The 23,092-nt window shown below is 37.1% G+C and overlaps 1 long non-coding RNA gene across 9 annotated transcripts in view; it reads left to right on the top strand.

Annotated features, from left to right (window-relative positions):
* The first annotated feature begins 1,550 nt into the window (after nucleotides 1–1,550).
* Nucleotides 1,551–23,092, top strand: part of LOC120088880 — a 28,658-nt gene continuing 7,116 nt past the window's right edge. Inside the window, exons 1-9 of one of the 9 annotated variants that reach the window (XR_005485065.1) lie at nucleotides 1,551–2,338; nucleotides 16,024–16,300; nucleotides 16,837–17,173; nucleotides 17,304–17,419; nucleotides 17,742–17,829; nucleotides 17,972–18,166; nucleotides 19,239–19,299; nucleotides 19,382–19,458; nucleotides 19,773–20,074. This is a non-coding gene — a long non-coding RNA (uncharacterized LOC120088880). Of the gene's footprint in view, nucleotides 2,339–2,686; nucleotides 2,740–16,023; nucleotides 16,301–16,836; nucleotides 17,830–17,971; nucleotides 18,167–19,238; nucleotides 19,300–19,381; nucleotides 19,459–19,772; nucleotides 20,082–23,092 lie in introns of those variants that run through there. The other 8 variants (XR_005485061.1, XR_005485066.1, XR_005485064.1 and 5 more) reach the window with 8 other exon arrangements.

Raw genomic sequence — 23,092 nt, 5'->3', positions numbered from 1 at the left:
AATATATTTACTTTCAATGAAATTTTGATTTAGTTAATTCATTATTAGTTTGAAGTCAATTTTTTTAAAATTTTATAAAATAAGTATTTTTTTTATAATATAAAATAACAAGGGATAGAGATCATGCTAATACCAGAGTCAAGCTTACTTTGGATAGTATAAAATGACTATAAAAATAATAATTGTTCTCTCTGAACTAATTTTATGAATGCAACAATATAGTCACTAAACTTTGGTCTGTAAAAAATTAATTACTATACTTTTAAAATTGAAATAGTTTAGTATGCAATAGTTTAGTTCCTATTTTTTTAAAGGTGTAACAATTGAGTCCATCTACTTTTAAACTTGTAGCAATTTAATTCTCCTATTGTAAAGGTTATGGATGATTTTGGACTAAATAGTACAATTGACCTTTAGAAACGATAAAATCAAGGAGCAGTGTGATATGAGTTGAAAGTGGCAACTAAAGATTGAAATGAGTTTAGGAGAATGGGTTGGCTTGTGCCTTGCCCAAACCTCAGTCTCGATCCGAAGCCGAGGTCAACTTGTGCCAAAGGCGTAGTAGGGCATGCGACTCCAAAACAATATTTTAGGCCCAAAGATATGGCCTAAGGGAGGCGCTCAGGCCAAAGTCGATCCTAATCAAACAAATTCATTACTAGGTCATTAACTTCTCTCCAAAATGTGACATCTGTACAATTAAAAAAAAAGTTGGATTTTGTTAGTTCTTGTTTTCTTTATCGGTCTACCTATGTAATAAATCTCATTAATTTATTGACCATATTTTCACGATAAAGATTAAAACTCTATAGGAAAATTTTCCAATTTCAGACTCTATATTTTTAATAAATCTTAAATTTAGTATCTCAGTAAAATAACAATAAAAATAATTTATGGTGAAAAAGCTAATTGATAGTATTTTTTTAAAAAAAAAATCAACAATAATCTAGAAGTGGGGATTAAATTTAATGCTTTTAAAAAATCTTAAATTTAAATAATTTATTGAAAGCAAATAGATTAAATTTGGAAATTCAAAATTACATGCATGGACTAAAATTAAATCAATTACAAAATACGAAGATGAATGGTGTTTTATTTTATTTTATTTTTTATCATGATTGTGAGGTCACGCTGTTTTAGTATAAAAGCATGTGGATGAAAATTTAAAAACAAAAAAAAAAAAAACAAACAAACAAACAAAAACAAAAGCATGTGAAGGAGATGTTGGATTGGATTTTGTTGTCCACATATCTCGTACGCATTTATTAATTTCGCTCTAATTTAATTAGTTTTCTGTAATTAATAATTAACAATTATACATGTTTTAAACATGGCTAAAATAAACTAAACTACACGGACACACATCTGATCTCAATTATCACGTTATTTGTATTGTCCCTTTTAAATATATATATATATATTCCTAAAGCAAATGGGAAAAGGATAAAATATCTTGAAATTCATTCCATCTCCTCCATGTTTTCAGCTTCATCATTGAAAAGTGTCATGTGAATGTATATAAATAATTTGGTTGGTAAATGTTGATGTCATTTTTTTAAAGTGAATGTACCATAGGACAACAATGGTAAATTTGTATTTTTAGGAAGAGAGATCTCTGCAAGCAAATAGAAAATTGGACAACGGTTTGGTGTAAGCCACAACCACTTTGATGCTTAAGTCAGAAGGAGAAGAGAATATTTTATTTTTGTTGGAAAACTTACTTTGTTTCTGCTATGCTCTATCTTATTTATAAGTTTTGACCTTCTCCCTATTCCTTATCCAATTAGAGCTTCTGACTAAGCTATCGATTTGGGAAATCCTTTTAGGCTGAGGTCGACCATCCCACGTCCTTACCCAACGGGTTTCATCCCTTCTCGACTGAGCCTATAAGGGTTTCATCCTTACCCAACTCTTTTGAGGTCCAACCGTTTTTCCAACGTGCTTCTCCATCTCATGACGAAGCTATGCATCAAATCGTGTCAGACCCACTCCTTGGATAGGCCCCGACAACAGGTTGTTGCTCCACTAGTCCTGGATTTCTCCTGGACTAGGAGTCAGCCTTGAATATTGTCCAGTTAGATCCTGGCTTCCATACATTTTTTTTCTCTGGTCATAGCTTGTTATCTATCTTTTTTCCCGGCTTATTGTCTTGCCTCAATCTAGGGTGTAGTTTGTCATCTATCATAGCTTGCTGTCTGTCACTTCCTTTCCACTTAGTTTGGATTATTTGACCCGTTCTTCTCGAAGCCCCCTGTGATGTTCATTTTTGTGCTTCCTTCGGTCGGCCCTTGGGCCGAGGCTGACCATGAGTTATTGCTTTCTTGGGCTTCTTCATTTGGTGAGTTTTTCTTGCTTTGTTGCTTCTCTCATTTTTCCTATCACATTATTGATGTGACTATTCCTTCGTTATTTACTTCTTCTAGTTGTTGCTATTTGATCAAGGTTCTTTATTATGCCAACTTTCCCTATAGTTTCACTCTTAAGTGTCACTTGGTTCGTCTATGCTAATCATGTAGTTTTCGCTTGCCACTCTTCAATCTTCCAAGGCCAAGGACGACCATTTTTTTTTTCTTGCTCAAGACATCAAATTAGGAATTTTCTGAGGCTCAATCTTGACCTACAACAATTTGATCGATAGTTGTTTTATTTACTCCTTTAAACATCTTTAACGATAATAAATTTTCAGGTGCTCGACGTTCCATGGGGTGGGAGAGTCTTTCAGTCCTGATCTACCCTTGTGTATGTATTGAGTCTAACTACTTTAATTAATTGATACAATCCTTCCCATGTTGGTCCAAGTGCTCCCACATTTGAGTCTCGAGTGTTTTGCATCACTTTTCTTAATACTAGATAGGAGTGCAACAAAAAACCAAAACAACTGACAAACCGATCCAATCCAAACTGAACCATTGGTTTGATTTGGGTTTTTAGTGTAAAATTGGACATATTGATTTATCTACGAAGAAAACCAAAAGTTATTGGACTGGTTTGGTTTCTTAATTGAAAAACTAATCAAAATCGAATCGAACCGATAATATATATACACTTAAATTTTGATTGACAATGTACTATTGGTATTTTATTTCATTGGATGAACAATGGATTGTATTATTACTTTCACTCTTAATACTTTACATATTAGAGTATAATTGTAAATTCACTATTTAGAAAAGATCCAATTATTATTATATTAAAATAAAGGAACAAAAATACCTAATTTCAATCTTAAAAAAAAAAACAAATAGGCTAAATTTTAATTTGAGATAAACAAAAATGACCAATAAAAATCGAAATAAAATTGAAAAAAAAAAAAGAAAGAAAAATAAGGAAATGACCAATTGGGTCCAAAATTTGAAAATCACAACATAGAACTAATCCAATCAAAATCCAAACCATTAGTTTTGTCCTTTACTAGACATCGGTTTAGTTCTGTATTTTATAAAACAAATATGTTCGGTTTGGATTTTGGTGTCCTCAAAACCGAGAAAACCGAACAAATTATCACCATTAATGTTAGAGTTTATACCTTAAAACTCGTAGATAGTAAATATATATAATTGACCGCATCAATAAAGCATTATTGATATTATTTCAATAAGTGTTATTGATTGTGTTGTATTATATTTTGTCTTAATAACCCTAAATCCAATAAACCAACATCCTAGGTTGTCTGATGAGTCTTGAACTGTATGTGAAGACATACAAGGATCAATGTTCAAGGTACAGCCTAAAGGGTCTATAGTATACTTATAGAGATACAGTTGGGTACCTTATCCTGGTAACACTATGGATACGACCCACTTTGTATTTGATACAAACACAATAATCCAACACGTTCCTGTAGGTGACATGTGAGTAGGGGTATCTTATGCAATGAGTTTGCATAAGACCATACCGTGAAATAGTAACCACTAGATGCAACTGTAGGAATCCTTGTGAAGGAATCCTTGAGCGGAAACGGATCTTCCCAAACCCCAATTTTTACAGAATTACAATTTTACAGAGGAAGAAAGAATTATGCATTTACATATAAAAATATAGCATGCTAATTACAACCAAAACAAATAGGGTTTAGAAAACTCTTACCTTTGAATACATTCTTCAAACAAAATCTCAAAACCGGAAAGGGCACGACCACAAGATGACCTCGGTATTCTCAGGTGGGAATCCAGGAGTTTGTGGTGCTATGGTGAATTAGGTGAGGGAAGGGAGATTGAATAATGAAAGAGGAGGAGAAGGAAGGATGAAGAAAAAATACACACTGTGCTACTGTGAATAATCCAAGTAGAAGATGAATCCCTTCACTTTGATAATCACGCACCAACTTGATGTGGAGAAAATTAAAGGGAGGGAAAATTCCCTCCCTTTAATTTAATTTAAAATAAAATAAAATAATTTAATTTTAATAAATTGAAATATTATATATAATAATAATAATAATAATAATTAATAATAACTAATTTATTATATATATACATAATTATATGTTATATCAATATATAATATATAACCTATAGTTTTTAAAATTGTATTATATACAATATACCTATAGTTTCTTCTCTCTGACAGATGACATTTAATATAAATCAAATTTATATTAAATTTAATAATATGAACCCAATTCACATAATTAATATTTGAATCATATTCAAAATTTATTTCCTCTCAAATAAACTTTATATTATAATATATCAAACACATTATAACAATTATATCATATATAATTAATTTAACTTAATTATATCATCTATAATTAATTTTCTCAATTAATTGAACAATTAAAATTAATTAAGAAACTAATTCTCATTTATAACTATTGAGCTACCGAGGGGACCTCATGGACCTGTAACTTGAAGCTCCAACGGTACGTCAATAATTAATTAAACTATTCACCATCCATCAACTGTCTGACACTACACTAAAGACCGACAATTGCACTCTTCGCACAAAGTACAAACGATGATTCACAAATTGCTCATAAGTACAAGTTGGGGTCAAAATTACCGTTTTGTCCCTATAGCTACATCTAACTTCTTAAGTACCATTGATCCCTTTAATGAATAATAGATCATAGTCCAACTATGACTAAATCCCTCTCGGGTCAGGTGAGGGTGTGGCGCCACATTGTTCAAGCCCTGGACATTAGCCCTTAAAGAAGAAATTTATCTACTTGCCCTGACATTGGGGAAAAAGTGAATTCCTTCTTGTGTAGTTGTGTTCCCAACTCCTCAATCGGACAAATCCCCAAAATGGTAGGCTTGTTGAGTCGGCGATCTGGCCACTCTCACCCATATAAATTAAAGGACCGCCTTCATAGGTAGGAGTTTACAACTCACTCAGGATTCAGGTCATGTTACCTATGGTCATCCTGGTGAAATGTAAGTCTCTATTAGGAACGACGTTATATAATGAAATTAAATATTTGGTGGTTCGGTCTTATACAAACTCCTTTATATAGAATATCGCCGCTCACATGTCTCCACATGAATGATCAGGATTAGATCATTTGTAGCACATGAAATTAAATATTTGGTGCTATTCAGCCTTATCCATCTACTACAGACCATTTAGGTTATCACTTAAACATGATCCACCCGTATGTCTCTACATACATGTTTAAGCTACAAGATAACCCTGGATGTTAGTTTATTGGTTTGTGATTAATGCAACTTATTTTGAAATAAAACATCACATATTTTATTACATAAACAAAATATTTGTACATTACAATTACAAACTATAAGACCCTATGAGATTTAGGGCATCAACTCTATCAGTAATACCATTGACTAGTCAAGTTTTTATTTTAATAGAATGACCTAGGCAACTTAGTTTGAATCCTGAGTGTATTATGAACTCTTGTTCACGAAGGATTGTCCTTTGATTTGTATGGGTGAGAGTGGCCAATTCGCCTACTCAATAACCTTACCATTTTAGGGGTAACACCGAGAGGGGAGCTAGGAACATAATAATACAAGATGGATTTCACTCCTTCCCGACTTTAGGATAAGTAAATAAGTGTTCCCTTAAGTGGTATCTCTAAGACTTGAACAAAGAGCCCTACCCTTTCATTGACTCGAGAGGGGTTTCTATTTAATGGTTGGATCATAAACAGGTTGTTCATTAGAGGATAATTGGTAACTGATGCATGGTGTTATGCGATGAAATAATGGTTAAGAATGCGGTGGTGGAAAATACGTTGAGCATGCAAGTTTTCTCAGCAAGATCCAAGTATAAATCCTATTAAGTTGCCTGGTAAGCCCAGGGTCGAACTCAGGGATTAAAGAAAACACTATGCGATGGTAATCTTTTAGATCACTTTGCAGTAACAAATAAATCAAGGGGTTGGTTGGTTGTTGTTTACAGTATAAAATGTATGTGGTAGAGTTGAGAAAAGAGTTAATAATACGAAAGTTGCAATGAATATGCGGGGAAACGGGTTAAGAAGGGGTTTAGCTAACACTTCCTAGGATTGCGTTCATTATTATGCGATCATGCTACACACATACAACAACAAATCATCTCTCAATGCAAATGCTACGGCTTCTAGTTTTAGAACGCATGCGATATATGCAATGATATTTATAGGACTTACATCTAAGCCTCTATTCTTGTCTATGCGATGACAAATGACACACACATATACAAGGCAATGGATACTACCATAACCTATCTCTAGGGTGCATGCGATGCATATTGGCAAACAGAGCTTATCTCTAAGTCCATATCTCTTACTTATGCAGATCTAATATTACTCGAGTCTAGATTCTAATCTAGCTCTCTCATGTCTTAGGTTCTTTCTTTAGACTCTCTCTCGAGTAACTCTAAAGGGTCATGGGCGTACATAAGACAAGATGATCGCATGTAATGAAGATCCTAAGTCATGTTAGCTAAGTACTTCTCAACCCATTCGACAATTTTAGCTACTCATGCGTATTTTACAAAGAGTGAACAAATGTAGAAAAACAAGTTCCATTATATATATATATATATAATCGAAGTACAGAATGACAATGCGGAGTAAGAATAAAGGGCCTGGTAGCATTTCTTGCTTCCCAAGGCTTTTACACTGTTCTTCTACTCTCTACTCAAAGAATATTCTTGCTCTCGCAAGAGTCGGCCCTCTCTCTGTTTTTCCATGCTCTCTAGGTTCTCTCTCTCGAAGTAACCAGGACGATACTTTCGGCATCTTTTCCCTTTCTCTCTTCCGCCTTCTGAGTATAAGAAAACTAAGAACAAGGCTAACTATCAAAACTCTAAGACTGGGCGAACTAACTAACTAAATGAACTCCTTCACTGAAGGTGACCTGGGTATTTATAGAGCTTCAGGGTGAAAAGCTCTTCTCCCTTATGATTGCACTGATGGGATGCCATTAATTCTCTGTCTGATGCGCCGAATAATTGTACACCGAAAAGTTTGAGTGTAACTTGCTACAGTAGGTTGTTAACGGGTTGTCAACTTAATTCGAAATCGACTGTCATCAGCTTTCTGTCCCATTATGATTTATTAAGCTTTCACCCAGATGCGCACACCTTGATATGCCAGCTCTATGCGGATACCTTCTTGAGTAGATATTCACAAATGCAAATGATCACATTAGCTTGTGGCCACAATCTCTTAATGTGCTCTGACGATGATTTCTTCGGATCGCATTTCCACCTTGTATCACGCATTTTCTACACAAAAATACATAAGTTAACTGTTTTAATGCAATGGACGCATGCGATCGTAATGTTGTGAAATTAATGCTTTTGGATGCAATATTGTATATTTTTACCATCACAATCCTGCATTGTTTTATGACTTTGTGCTGTAATAACGTGCATTACAGCCTGTTATCACACCCCCAAATTTAAAACAATGCTTGTCCTTAAGCATAAGCTAAAAATTTTCTTTAAGAAGTCGACCGCCTTCTCTTTCCTAGATTTCTCAAGGATGCCTTATTCAAATCAATTGCACCAAAATCTCCTTAATTTTTATCCAGGCCTCTTAAAATATTTCTAAAATTTAGGGACCACAAGCTTAACCTTCAAAAAGACTTTACCAGATTCTAGGGCGTCGCATGATTTATTTCATAAAAAAACTTTTTCACTGGGGTATTTTCAAATGATTTTTATCCTTGCGTATTTTAGACATATATTTTTTTCTATGACCTTGCACTGATCCAAGTGCATAGCCTTCGTTTTGGTTTGCCCCTACATGTGTCATGCGGACATCTAACTACGAATAAGGCGCTCTTTTTTAGTCTAAACTCATACCTTTTTGGCAGCAGAGTTGCGATCATTTATTTATGCGTTGATCACAATTCCTACCTTCGTTTTAGCTTGCCCCCCACGGGTGTCATGCGGACATCCAACTACGAGTAGGATCTGATCGCAACATTATGATGATTTTTTTTAGATAACCTAAAAATAGCAAGGTTGAAAATGAATACCGCACTCCCAAATTTAAAATGCAGCAATGTCCTTATTGCTGAAAGATTGAAAGAAGTCATGCGATGCTCTTAGAGAGTTTCGTAAAAAGTCAGTTTGAAAGAAAGCTTGCAGACCACTAACTTCTAGAAATATTTTATGAGTTGACTATCCTAAAATTAAGTTGACTCTAGTGTATACAAAAAAAATAGAAGCATGTGTTTCATCATTGAAATCATAATTAGTAAGGAGAAATAATGCGGTGACTTACTAAATTAATCAATGTTAAATGATTGCGCCGACTAAAGAAGATGCGATGATAAGATTTTCAAAGTTAAAATGCAATGCAAGAGAGCAAAATTTAGAAATAACGAAGTCAAGGAAAGATACAACCCCCAAATTTGCTCTGCCGCCCGCATTATTTGTGAACGCATCCTTCTTTGTGGTGAACTGCTTTCTTCGATTGCAGTGACAGAATAAGCTAGTTACATCTTTCGTGTAGCGCCTTTGCAATCGTTCACCTCGATCGTTTGCAAAGAAAACATTAAGAGGGTCAAATACAAAAACAAAGTTATCAACACGTTTTTTTTAAATAAGCAACAGAAAGAGAACTGATAATACTAAAAGGAGATAGAGATAAGTTCATGAATTGAGAATTTCAATGGATACTTCACAAAACTTGCGTACCTGATGAATCGCATGATTACGCAGGGACCACCCACTTCTTTGTCAGTCAGAGTTTCTCCGGTGCACGAAAGAAACCTTGCGATGCCAGTCTTCTCCGCGATATATTTTCACTCGTTGCCCATTAACTTTGAATATGTTGGTCCCGTCTTCATTGGATAACTCGACCGCATCATGCAGGAATACCTCTCTGACTATGAAGGGTCCGGACCAATGTGACTTTAATTTCCAGGAAAGAGTCGTAGTGCGAATTAAATAGTAAGACCTTTTGCCCGACCTGGAGATTCTTCTGGCATAATTGTTTGTCGTGTCAATGCTTTGCGCGCTCTTTGTAGATCTGTGCGTTCTCGTATGCGTGAGTTCTCCATTCCTCCATCTCGACCAATTGAAGTTTCCTTGTTTCCCCTGCGGCCTTTAAGTCAAAGTTTAGCTTTTTCACCGCCCACAGTGCTTTATGTTTCAGCTCGAGTGGTAAATGACATGCCTTTCTAAATACCAATGCATACGAAGACATGCCTAGAGGTGTCTTAAAGGCAGCCCTGTATGCCCACAAGGCATCGTTCAACTTTGTTGCCCAATCTTTTCGTGAAGGCTTCACCACCTTCTCTAATATCAACTTGATCTCCCGGTTGGACACTTCAACTTGGCCATTTGTCTGTGGATGGTAGGCGGTGGCCACTTTATGGAGGATATTATATTTGAGCAGCAAATCTTTGACAGTAATATTGACAAAGTGTGAGCCTTCATCACTTATTATGGAACGTGGAGTGCCAAAACAACTGAAGATATTTTTCTTTAGGAATTTGGAGACTATTGCCGCATTGCTTGCGGCGCATGCTACCGCTTCTACCCACTTGGAAACGTAGTCGAAGACTAATAGAATATATTTGTGTCCATTCGATGGTGATGGTCCCATGAAGTCAATGCTCCAGAAGTCGAACAATTCCAGTTCTAAAATGATGTTCATGGGCATCGCATGCTTCCATGAAATATTACCCTGCGTTGGCATCGGTCACACTTCATCGCGTAGTCTCTTGCATCCTTGAATAGTGTTGGCCAATAATACCCATTTTGTAATACTTTCGTTGTTGTGCGCTGGCCTCCAAAGTGCCCTCCATAAGGCAAGTTGTGACATTGTGATAATATGCATTGGTGAGCAGCATCTGGTATGCACAATCGCAAAATCCGATCTGACCCCCTTTATACAGATTTGGTATGCATTGGTGAGCAGCATTGGTGAGCAGCATCTGGTATGTCTGAGTCGCCTCTTTTAGTGGTCAATATAATCTTCTGGAAATTGCTCGCAAACCAGATAGTTTACCACGTCTGCGTACCATGGCAATTCTTCAGTCTAAAATAGCTACTCGTCTGGGAACATTGCACTCACCTCTGACTGATTGTGGTCAACTTCTAGATTTTCTAATCTGGATAAATGGTCCGCAACTTGGTTTTCCGTCCCCTTCCGATCAATGATTTCCATATCGATTTCCTGAAGGAGGAGAACCCATTTAATCAATCTCGGCTTTGCATCTTTTTTGGTCATCAAATATTGTATCGCCGAGTGGTCAGTATGAATGAGTACTTTAGTTCCCAGAAAATAGGCTCTGAATTTCTCCAACGCAAATATCACCGCAAACAATTCTTTTTCTGTGGTGGTGTATTTTGTTTGAGTAGGATTCAAGGTTTTACTCGCATATGCAATGGGATGTAGATTTGTTTTTCTCTTCTGCGCTAGCACTGCTCCCATCGCATAACCGCTTGTGTCGCACATTAATTCAAAGGGATCTGTCCAGTCTGGTATGATCAATACAGGTGCAGTTGTCAATGCGTTCTTCAAAATCATGAATGCATTAAGGCATTGGTCGTCGAAGTTAAATTTTCTATCTGCCTCCAACAAAGCACTCAGTGGTCGTGTAATCTCCTGACAGCCTTTACACTTGTTGGAGGTGGGAGCTTTTCAATCGCCTCAATTTTTGCCTTGTTCAGCTCCAACCCATCCTTGGAGATCTTGTGCCAAAGCATTATGCCTTCCTTCACCATGAAGTGGCATTTCTCCCAATTAAGCACGAGGTTCATCTCTTTACATCTTTTCAATATCTTCTCCAGGTTGTTAAGACAGACTTCGTATGTTTGCTCATATACAGAGAATTCGTCCATGAATATTTCTACAGAGTCTTTGAGATATTCAGAAAAGATGGCCATCATACACATTTGGAAGTACTCCGGCATTGCAGAGGCCGAACGACATGCGTCGAAACGCAAATGTTCCATACAGGTAGGTGAATGTGGCTTTTTCTTGATCTTCAGAAGCAATCATGATCTAGTTATAACTAGCATACCCATCCAAGAAGCAGTAGAAGTCATTTCTAGCTAGGCGATATAGCATTTGGTCGATAAAAGGTAAAGGGAAATGATCCTTCTTTGTTGCCACATTTAATTTACGATAGTCCATGCAAATCCACCATCCCGTGGTGGTTCTTTGCGGTATTAGTTCGTTATTTACATTAGGGACTACCGTCATCCCTCCTTTCTTCGGCACGCATTGCACGGGCTGACCCACGTGCTATCGGTTATTGGATAGATGATGCCTGCATCTAACCATTTGATTATCTCCTTCTTTACAACCTCCTTCATCGCACGGTTGAGTCTGCGCTGATGTTTGATCGATCCTTTGTGATTCTTTCTGAGACGAATTCTATGCATGCAGTAGGCAGGACTAATTACTCTAATGTCTGTGACCGTCCAGCCAAGCTTTTACATACTTTCTCAGAATGCTCAGCAGTGCACTTTCTTGGTCTTCATTAAGTGCAAAGGAAATTATTACAGGTAGCTTTTCATTCTACCCCAAAAACGCATACTTCGGGTGGTAAGGAAAGGTCTTCAGCTCTATTATTGGTGGTTGTTCCAAGGATGGTTTTGTTGTTTCTCTCTTCATTCACTGTCGGCTTATCTTCTTGGGATGCGATCATCTCATCTTCTTTGGTTGTTTTTTCTATGATCGCATTGCATGCTACAATGGTTGCGATCGCATCCGCATCTTCATTTTCATTGTCAGGCTTCTTTTCGTCATTCAAACTTTGTTCATCGTCAGATTCATTGAGGTCTTCTTCATCAGGATATTTCATACCTCGGATAATGTCAAACCTAAGCTTCTGTTCATTCATGCTCAGCGTGATCTCTCTTTTGTACACATCAATCTGGGCACGACCGGTACATACAAATGGTCGCCCCAGGATGATGGGCATATCTTTGTCTGCTTCATAGTCTAGGATGATGAAGTCTGCTGGTAATATAAATTTGTCACTGTAACTAGAACATTCTTCACCTTCCCCTCTAGATGCATAAGAGATCTATCTACTAAATGGAGAGTCACCGTTGTGGGCGCAAGCTGCCCCACATTCAGCTGCTTGAAAATTGATAGGGGCATCAAGTTAATGCTGGCTTCGAGATCGCATAGCGCTTGACCGATGTATAACCCTCCAATAGAGCAAGGTATAATGAAACTCCCAGGGTCACGGATTTTCGGTGGGATGATAGATTTTGAACTCTGCATCAAAGCCACCGTTGCGAACTTAACAGTGCCTCTCTTCTTTGTCATCATATCCTTTAGAAAGTTCGCATATGCGCATCTCCTCAATTGCTTCAGTGAACAGAATGTTAATATGCAACTGTTTTAACATATTCATGAAACGTTGATAATGTACCTCATCATTTTTCTGCTTTTTGAGTCTCTGAGGGAGTGGTAGCAGCTGTATTTTTACGGTCCCCTGTTCTTTTGGCTCCAAGGTGGACGCAATCTCTAGTTCCATCGCCTCCTTTTCTTCTGTTTCTCCTCGACTCAACGCAATCTCTGGTTCCAGCACAATTGGAGCAGTTCGGCTAGGCTTCTTCTTCTCCCCTACCACAGTCTTTCCACTCCACAACGTCACCAATTAACATTGCTCTTTTTTCATACCCCCTGGGTTGCGTGGGAGTTCCGTTGAACTCTACAGGGCACCTTGCGGTCTATTCTTGAGTTCACCCGCAATCTGGCCTATCTAAATTTCCAGGTTGCGGATAGACGTCGCTTGGTTTTGAAGCATTGTTTCGTTCTTTTCAATATATTGCTACAACAAACTGTCCAAAGAGGAAGATTGCGGCGTCTGAGAACTACTGGCTTGATTATGCATTTGACCGTTGGTTCACGGGAAAAATCCGAGTGTCCCTTCTTTTTGCGCCACTGATTGAAAATTTTGTTGTTGATTTTTCCACGCGAAGTTGGGGTGGTTTCTCCACCCAGAGTTGTACGTGTTAGAAAATGGATTATTCTTCAAAAAATAGACTGACTGTGGGTTTCTCAGGCATTCCTCCATTTAATGTCCTTCACCGCAAGTAGCACAACTTGCAGTCCTCTAGTTGATTGCGTTCATTTGCCCACTATGCATTGTTGGGCTATTGATTACGATTCCCTGTATCAAGTTCATCATCACAGTCATTTGACTCTGAAGGGATGCGATGGCCCCGTTATTCGTGTCACTGTCCTTGATTCTCAATCTTTGTCGCTTTCTCTTCAGTCTTCATGGTTTTTAGAAATGTGATCAAGGATATTCTTGGCCCCATCATAAGTTTTATTTAGCAAACCTCCAGTTGCTGCCGTATTGACAGCCGTCTGCGAAGCAGGGTTTAATCCGTGATAGAGAATCTCCATCTATAAGCAGTTTGGTAAGTCGTTATGCGGGCAATCTCTTACCAACCTCTTAAACCTCGCTCAAGCATCGCTGAGTGATTCGTCCATATCCTGTTCAAAATTTGTGATCAACTTCCTTCTTCCAGCGTTCTCTGTCGGAGGGAAGTACTTCTTCATAAACTTCTATACTACTTGCTCCCATAATGTAATCTCCCCTGGTTCGAGAGAATAAGCCCATTTTCGTGCCTGGCCATACAACGAAAATGGAAACAAAGTTAGACAAACCTCCTCAGTAGAGATGTTAGGGAACACAAACGTGTTGCAGATCTCAATGAAACTCTAGAGGTGGGTGTGTGGATACTCGCCTCGCCTACCACCAAACTCTCTAGCAGTTTAGATCATCTACAGCATCCCCGGTTTCATTTTGAATCTCGATCCATCAAGAACGGGCCTCATGATTCCTGGGGAGAAATCATAGAGGTTTGGCGATGCATAGTCCCATTACAAGAATTTTAGACTTTAATGTCGGTTGGAAAAAGTGAAATCAGATGTATAATGTCGGTTTTTTTTAAAAAAAAAAGTGGATCTTTAATGTGGATTTTAAACTGACATTGTAGGTATACCTAAACTGACATTAAAGATCCACTTAAAAAAAAAAACAAAAAACAAAACCAACTCCCCATCCTCCCTCCCCCCTCCCCCCCGATTTTTTCCATTTTCCGCTTATAAACCCTAACTACTTCCTTGCATCCTCATAAACCCTAACCAATTGTCGCCACCACCGTCTCTGAGATTCCGTTTTCCACTTTCGCGCTGCTTCGATCCTTCATCGTCGGCACTGCGTTTCAACGGCCTCGCCAATCCAATACTCCCACTCAAGATTCTTCTTCATTTGGTCTTTCTCCGACTCAGCCTCCTAGAGGACCAGTGAGGAAGAAGATGAAGATCAAGTTACAGAATTCGAAAATGGTGCTGTGTTTAGTCGGCGGAGCGAGGAAGTTTGAGGTCACCGAACCGTCCATTATAGTGAAGAACTTGCCTAACGGCATCCAGGTTATTCCGTCTAACTATAAAACTCCCTTTTCCTTTTTCTTTTTTTATTCAGATTTTAAGTTGAAACATTATTTTATTAGGTAGTTGTTTCTCACTCCAAAACCTCCCCTCCCACTTCCCCTCATCGGAATCTCACTTCCAAAAAACACTTCCCCTTCCCAGAAAACCTATATTCTTCCAAGCCCTAGCCCATCTTGCCTTCTTATCTCCCTTGGTCTCACTCCCTTTTCCCTCCCCGTTCCTGTGAGGCCTATTTCAGATTTTCTATTTCTGGCTCAATTCCTTCAATTGTTCACTGGTTAGTTCGACCTTTTACTGTTTCTTTTCACGAAACTAGAAATTTCTCTAACTGGAACTATTTTATCTGAACTTTTTTCATGTTTCTCTCTCAATTTTCTCAATGTTTCCCTATCATAAGAAAGGCTATAGCTAGTTATAGAGATTGAAATGGCGAAGGAGAAAATCTAGATCAGGAAGATTAATAATGCCACCGCGAGGCATATCAGTTTCTCCAAGCATCGGAGGGGACTTTTCAAGAAAGCTAAAGAGCTTTCCATTTATGTGATACCGATGTTGCCCTCATTATCTTCTCTGTCACTGGAAAGTTGTTTGAGTATTTCAGCTTAAGGTTTCTCTCTTTCTTATATTTTATTTTTTCCAGAAACAAAAATTGTAATCGGCTTCCCACATTTTCTCAGTTCTACGTTTCCTGAACCTACTTTAATTCCATTTATAAAGGACAATATGTTACTAAAAATTTCGAGAACAAAGACAGAAATAAAGAGCTAACCGAAGAAAACACATGTAATTTGCTTACAACAGTCTTACGGAAAAAGATGAGAACAAATAAGGATATTAACCAATTCGATAATGGATACAAGAGGATATTCTTGTAAAGTAGTGCCTCATAAATTTTGTCATAACAAACAGAAAAGGATAAATGAAAACTATAAATCATGCCTCGAGCCTCGCTTTCTCATCAACAATGAGGTTTATGGTTATAGTGATGACTTAACTTTTCAGTCACTCAATTCTAACTATTGTGGTTATGATAACGATGTTTATGCTTGACTCTTTGATCTCTCTAATTTCTTAATGGAGTGGAATCATGAATTGGAGTGGAATCATGAATTCATTATCATTAATTTCTTATTGTTTAGTCATTTCCTCCATTGATTATATTACCATTTGTGTTTGACTTTTTGAAGCATGAAGGGAATTATAGATAGACATCATTTGCACTCTAATAATCAATAGTTCGGAGGAGGCGAGCAGATTGAAGGAGTGATCGGAAGAAAGGAAGAGATGGAGTTGCCGGAATTTCGTAGTAGTGCTTTTGAGCTTGATGACAGTGAGGAGAGGGTTCTTGCAGATGAGAAGTTTCTTGATCGATTCATGCCGGAAGGGGAAGTTCAGAGGCATAATATGCGTGCATTGTTTGGATCGTTTCAAGTAGTTTTTGGGAGTAATTTTGAATGCTAAGAGGTAGAATACAAGTTTTTATGGGTTTTTGGAGCTTTTTGTTCTTCCATTTTTGCATTTGAATATAAAAATTCATGGGATTTTGTTTTTCATTTATGCATTTGAATATATAATTTCATGGGATTTTGTTAATTGACCTCAGAATGAACTTTTGTTTGTTGTGTTGGCTTTTAGAGCATTTGTTCTTCAATTTTTGCTGTTTTCTGAAGTTCCCATTTTCAGGTTAGAGTATTAGTTTTTGATTATCCATATTTAAACTAAAGAATATGCATTTTTATGGGTTTTTATGATTTGAGATTTCATTTACTGACTTCAGAATTAACATATATTTGTTGTTCTTCCATTTCTACAAATTTTTAATGTGTGATGTCATGTAGTAGTGTAGTAGCTTACGTGTGAATGAGTTATTAAGTGATATGGTGCATATGACTTTGTTGACTTGTTGAGAATGTTTGGTTGTGCATATGATTATGTTGGAGGCATGTTGTTACTTTATGTGGTTTATGGACAAGATTTATCAAACAATACTTTATATTCAGGAATTTGTTGCCAGCCAGAATAGGCCAAAGGAAACTCGTGTGACTCGGGTTATACAAGGCTATGAAACACATTCTTTTAAGTCCAACTTCGAGTCCTGGCCAGTTGGATCAGTGACTACAGTTGCTGAGGAAGGAAGAGGAAAGTAGCTGGTAGTTACCACATCTAATTGATAAAATGAGTTTTTTATTCTGCTTGCTTTAATTATTATTCAAAATGGTACTCTTTTTGTAAACAACTCTATTGAAGTAACAAGGTCTTGATCTCAAGGGATTAACAAAAAGTGCACCAGTGAATGAGGAAGTTCCACCATTGCTGGAGGGAGGCGGGAAAATCGAGGTTTAAATGATACCAGTTTTGGTTGTTTGAAATGGTTAGATTAGTTTTGATTGTTTAATCAGGGTCCTGATGGTTTTCATTCTCTAAATATGAAAAATCAATGGCAATGCCAAAACTCCATTGCTTGCAGAGGATATTGGTAAATTTTATAGTGAAGACTGCCACATCATTCTTTACACCTATCACTCTAGTGAGAGGAAAGAAGATTATTTCTTGTGCTCTTGGTTTGGAAAGGATAGCATCGAGGTTAGTTAGCATTTAGGGTTTATTTTGAGAAAATCTAACTATTGTCAGTTACATACTTAAACTTGGAATGTGGTAGTACACTTGCCAATTCAGTTGAATAACTAGTGTTGATTCTTTAAGAAAGGGAATAATGGAAGATGGTTTACTTGATCTAATGAAAGTACTTTTGATTCTTGTAAAAGAATAATTGCTTGTAAACAAGTGTAGAGATGTTTTCTCATTCCTTACATTTTCATATCATGACATATTTAAGTGCATTTGTATATAAACATATGTGTTTATTGCTGTTAAATCATTTTCTATTATTTCAAACATCAAGAAGATCAAAAGATGGCTACACGGTTGACGAATACAATGTCCAACTCGCTGAAAGGTTCATGAAAATTACAAGATCAAAAGATGGCACACAGGTAAAGAAATAATGTTATAACATTGTCATTGGGTCATGTTTCATGTTTATGCTGAAAGCTTGTACTAATTTCAGCCATTGCAAAGTTAATTAAATTATTATCATATGGTGAAATGAAAATTATGTTACTTGTAAATTTACAGGAAGCAAATGGATGGGGATGGTCAACCGTTGTTGCAACAGCAGCAGTAACAGCAACAGATGGTTCCATTACAAGATACATACTTGCAGAGCAGAGCTGAAGCTCTTCAAAATGTTGAATCCACCATTCATGAATTGAGCAATATCTTCAACCAGCTGGCAACTCTGGTTTCTGAACAAGGAGAGATTGCTATCAGGTTCTACCCTTATGCACCTATTTCAGAATTGTTGATAATATAATTACTTTTCTGTTACAAACAAAGCATGAAAGGTATATGGTTACAGTATATCCATTACATTCAGATTGATCTTGAACCTTAAAGAGTTTAATGTGCTACATAAGATTGAATGGGTCTAAATATAGCCCTCATTAAAACTGGATAAGTAAACCTATCATAGCTTCTAGATGTATTGGGTTTGTTTACCATATATTTTTTTAGAAACGTATGATTCGATGGTTGTTGTGATTGTGAAACTTGATTCCATCTGATGATGATTTTTCTAAGGGGTTTCCCCCAAGCATGCTTCTATTAGAAAATTGGCTTGTGAGATTTCACTTCTATTATTAACTTGCTATGGTTTAAATTTTCCATTTTTGTTGTGTATATGCGTTTGTGTTTTTCTTTTATAAGAAACGAGAGATGTCATTGAAAGAATTCTCGAACGAAGAGAGATATCATTGACAGAGGACTCAAAGAAATAAAAATCTATAGGCTTTGGGGATGAGGAATCGTGAATCCTCAAGCCTAAAAAGAGGAGTAAAACAAGTTCTCCAACCTAAATTATTGATTTCTGTAAAAGAAAAAAATCTATTTTAAAAAAAGTCAATAAAATAGACAGAAGAGAGTAGCTTGGCAAAGATATTACACTTCTTGTGCTTAGTAATAAACGTGAGGAACAAGCTCCTGACGTTACTTATATATTTTGATGCGGAGAAATAGGATGAAAATGTTGGATATTCTTGCTACTTTTTGTTCATTTTTCTTTATGATTGTTAAAACTAGAGCACAAGAGGTGAGGCTTTATTAGTTGTATATTTTTTATGAATGATTTGGTAATCTACTGGTATAGTGTATCAGAATCTGGAAACTGGAAAGTACATATAGGCATTTCCATCTTAAAACTGAAACTGAAACTTTAAATTTGATTGATGAAAATTACAAGAGAGAGAGAAATAATGTGATAACACTTATTGCCACCCTCTAGAGTAAGTGGTTGTGTGGTTTACTGAGAGATGATACAAATGTGATTTGTTTTATAATATCACAGGGTGGAATGTCTAATGAGATGTACAATACTATTGCCCTTGTTATAGATGGAATTTACGATGGTAAACTTTCAAGCTTTTCACTGATCTTAGTCTAGGACAGTTTTGAAATATTCAATTTGATTCACATTCTTTAATTGCACAGGTATAGCAATTGAAGGTGATGTGTTTCCAAGTTCCACTCTTTCAGTCCATATTTTGCGGTTTAACAACATACCACAGGTATTTTGATTGACACCTTGTGGGTTGTTTGCTGCCTTTCAGCTTTATTTGTAGTCAGGAAAAGATCAAGTAGATGAACTAGTAACTCTTTGTGTGTACCAGAAGTAATGAGTCTTTTTGAGGACCCTAGCTACACAAGGACCACTTCCTCCTTTCACAAACACACAAGTACACACAAAAATAAAGTACTTCGTTTTAACTATGGTACTTGTTGCCCCTCTATCACGGATGGCAATGATGATAACACTTGAAAGCCTGTACTAATTTCAACCATTGCTAGTCTTATGGTAACGTCTCAACTTATGATTATCTAGGTTGCAACCTCACCAAACTCTACTGAGTGTTTTGTCCTATAATTCGGCTCTTCTGTTTTCTCTTGGCATGGAAACCAAAGTACATTCGAGCAGCAACAGTTAGCTGACAAAAGTTGCAGAGTTTCTAAGGGTAAGGTCTCAAACATTTTATCCATTTATATCTATATATATATTTGAATGGATACAATCTTCCGTTGCATGTGTTACGCTTATGCCCAAACCTTTATTGTTTATGATCCTTTGAACAATAGTGGTCTGACAAAGATGCCTATAACCAGACAAAGATCCATACTTACCAAGTGGAGAGGGATAGTAAACTCATAATGTTTCTAAAATCATAATCTTTGTATTACTTGTAATTTTTGTTTTCAAAGCCTGAATTATTGTACGGCTTTTAAATTATAATTCTATAGTAGAATTTGTGGATTAAATATAATAGATTTACAGTCCATACATAAATAATATGCCATAACCATAGCGTTCGATGATGATGTGTCATTTATACTTTTTTAACGAAAAATGGATTTGGCAAGGGAACTTTAAAAAACGGACAATAATTGATAAAACGGACAGATTAGGGCCTCAATGTCAATTAAGAATTAAAAAAAAAATCAGGCTTTAATGTCGGTTGCAACTGACATTAAAGATCTTTAATGTCGGTTGAAACCAACAGGCTTTAATCACTAAAGACCTTTAATGTCGGTTGCAACCGACATTGAAGGCTGTATTATTGGTGTTATTGAAGCCCTTTAAAGTCGGTTTAAAATCGATATTAAAGCTCGAATTTCTTCTAGTGTCCCGAATGGGCCTATTGTGGTCGTTCGCCAATAGGATGGGATTCGCCATGATATTATTTTCATTTGGTGCTCCATTGCCTGGTTGTTTCGCCATATTATCTTTCTCTTGTTGTTGTTGTTGGCGGCTATCTCTCAATCTTTGTTGGAACGTTTTTTCAATCTCTGGGTCGTAATTCGCTAGAGATTGAAAGTTGCAATGAAAATTAGAAAATTACTGTTAGCACAATGTATTGTTGAAGTCCCCGACAACAGCACCAAAAACTTGATGACGAAAAATTAGCCGCCAAAAACTTGATGACTAAAATTATGTGGGACGCAATTATGCGATGCATGTCTTCGGTCATGCGTTGATTCTCATGCATCGGTGGTCATGCGTTGGAATGAAAATATGCATTGCTCTTATATGCAATGTCCATGCATTCCTATCGCAAGTTTTCTTGTGCTCACGCCAAGTATAACACGAACACAAGTTTCTCGGGTGATCCGAGGTCAAACTCAGGGACTTGTTGCTAAATGTATGCGGTGATGTGTTTGCGGTGGATAAATAAAAGAATGATGAGGGTTTTAAGCTACAAACTACTCCTACTCCTAATTAACAGATTAAGCAGTGAGAATATGATTGAGAGGTAAAGACAAGGCAACTGTTGATGCCTAATAAAATGCATGGAAAAATAGATAAAATTAGAGAAATTCTTCATCGAAACCCTAAGCTTGACCGCAAGGGCAACCCCAAACTATGCAAGCTAATGCGATCATGGCATAGACGCACACCGCAAATGCACGTGATTTGTAATAGCAAACAGAACTTATTCCTAAGTCTCCATTCTTGCTTATGCGATCTTAATCTAGCTCTCCTGAGCCTCGATTCTAACCTATCTCTCTCAAGTCTTAGGTTCTTTCTTTAGACTCTCTCTCAAGTATCTCTAAAGGTGTGTTTGACACATACATAAGACAAGGTAACCGCAAAAGCCTAGTTGACGTAAGATTATTCCTATCTTTAGTGAACACTTGCTTACATTGCTTAATGCGACCAACCACTTACCCTCCCAGGCAGTTGGTTGTTACTGATTTTACTCATAGACAAACATTGCGTCCACCTATAGACAGGTATTGCTACAGCTTCATACTAAGCAAATAAGGTTTTCTCACAACACTTACGCAACGCACACCTTCCGGTGGTTTGCTATATACTTCATATTCCTATGTCGTATGATTAAGTATGTGATACTCTAGCAATCTCACTAAGTGATGCAATGAATATTAAGGATGTTGAGTAAAGGAAGATGGAGATGGAATCGAAGGAAATATAGAAATGCATTGATAAGAAAATGTATTAATTCCTTAAGCCAAAATATAATACAATACAATATAAGGAAAGAAGAGAAAATGAAAGGACGAGCTGGAAGCAATGTCTTACTTCCAGGAGATGTGTGTCAAGGCTGCTGGTGGTGCCATGGATGGGCGGTGGAGCAGACTCTCTCGAGATCTGACTCTGGCTATGGCTCCGGTCGTCACTCGAAATGGATGAAGAAGATGAAGAACTCTCAAGCTTTCTTCTCACGCTTTCGTCTGGATCACAAGGATCCACCCGAAGGTAAAAACTTGGATAAAATGAAATTCTGCTCACCAGCTTCTATTTATAGAGCTTGATCGCCAACAGCATTAATGGACCTGCTCTGAATCTGACACTCGCGGCGCGATGGTCCCTTTTCTAAATCTCTGCTGCTAACGGCGTGGTAGGTGAAATGTCAACATCATCTTTTGATTCTCCTGAGGTATGCGCTCATGTTGCATTCCACCAAACTTGCGTTCATCCCTCTATTATGGTCATTATCTATAGTCACAATCTCCTTACGATGACTGTATTCGCTCGATGGCCGCAACTTCTCAACGATAACCGCATTCGCTTGACGACCGCAACCTTTCAGGATGGACGCATACGGTTGATGACCGCAACATCCATGCGTCGAATGTATGCGTTCGCCTTTGTGCTGGAGAAATTTTCTATGTGCGGTCGTCTTTGCAATTGCCCGGTCTCGCGTATGCGCTCTCTTCTTGCGTTAGCTACAAAGATAGACAATTGAACGCATAATAACGCATAATCGTGGGTTAGCTGAGATTCTCGATGTCGATGGATGCAAACTTATTTTCTCATGAATTCTTAACATATTTGCCGCATATTTTACTTAACAATCCTCATAATTCTAAATAAAAGGCCTAAGATGACGTGCCCCCAAACTTAGAATCATGCTTGTCCTCAAAGCATGCGTTATACTCAAGAAATTCTTAACTCACCTTCTGGCTTTCTTTTGCGATGACCAGCCTCTCAGAGTATAATTTACTCATTCCTCTAACCACGGCCGCAACGCTCTCCTCCACTTCGGCTACTTTTTCAAAAAGATATTTTCTAAGTTTAAATCCGGCAAGCCTTTGCCCAAAAATTTTTTATTCATTCTCTACAACTTTTCGTTCAGCTTTTGAGAATGCGTTCATTCAAAACAGTTCAAAGTTTTGTGATTTCTT

This window comes from Benincasa hispida, chromosome 10 (genome assembly GCF_009727055.1).
Source record: "Benincasa hispida cultivar B227 chromosome 10, ASM972705v1, whole genome shotgun sequence".
In the NCBI taxonomy this organism is placed as follows: domain Eukaryota; kingdom Viridiplantae; phylum Streptophyta; class Magnoliopsida; order Cucurbitales; family Cucurbitaceae; genus Benincasa; species Benincasa hispida.
Note: the sequence above shows the minus strand (reverse complement) of the source record. Positions and strands in the feature narration are given on the sequence as shown.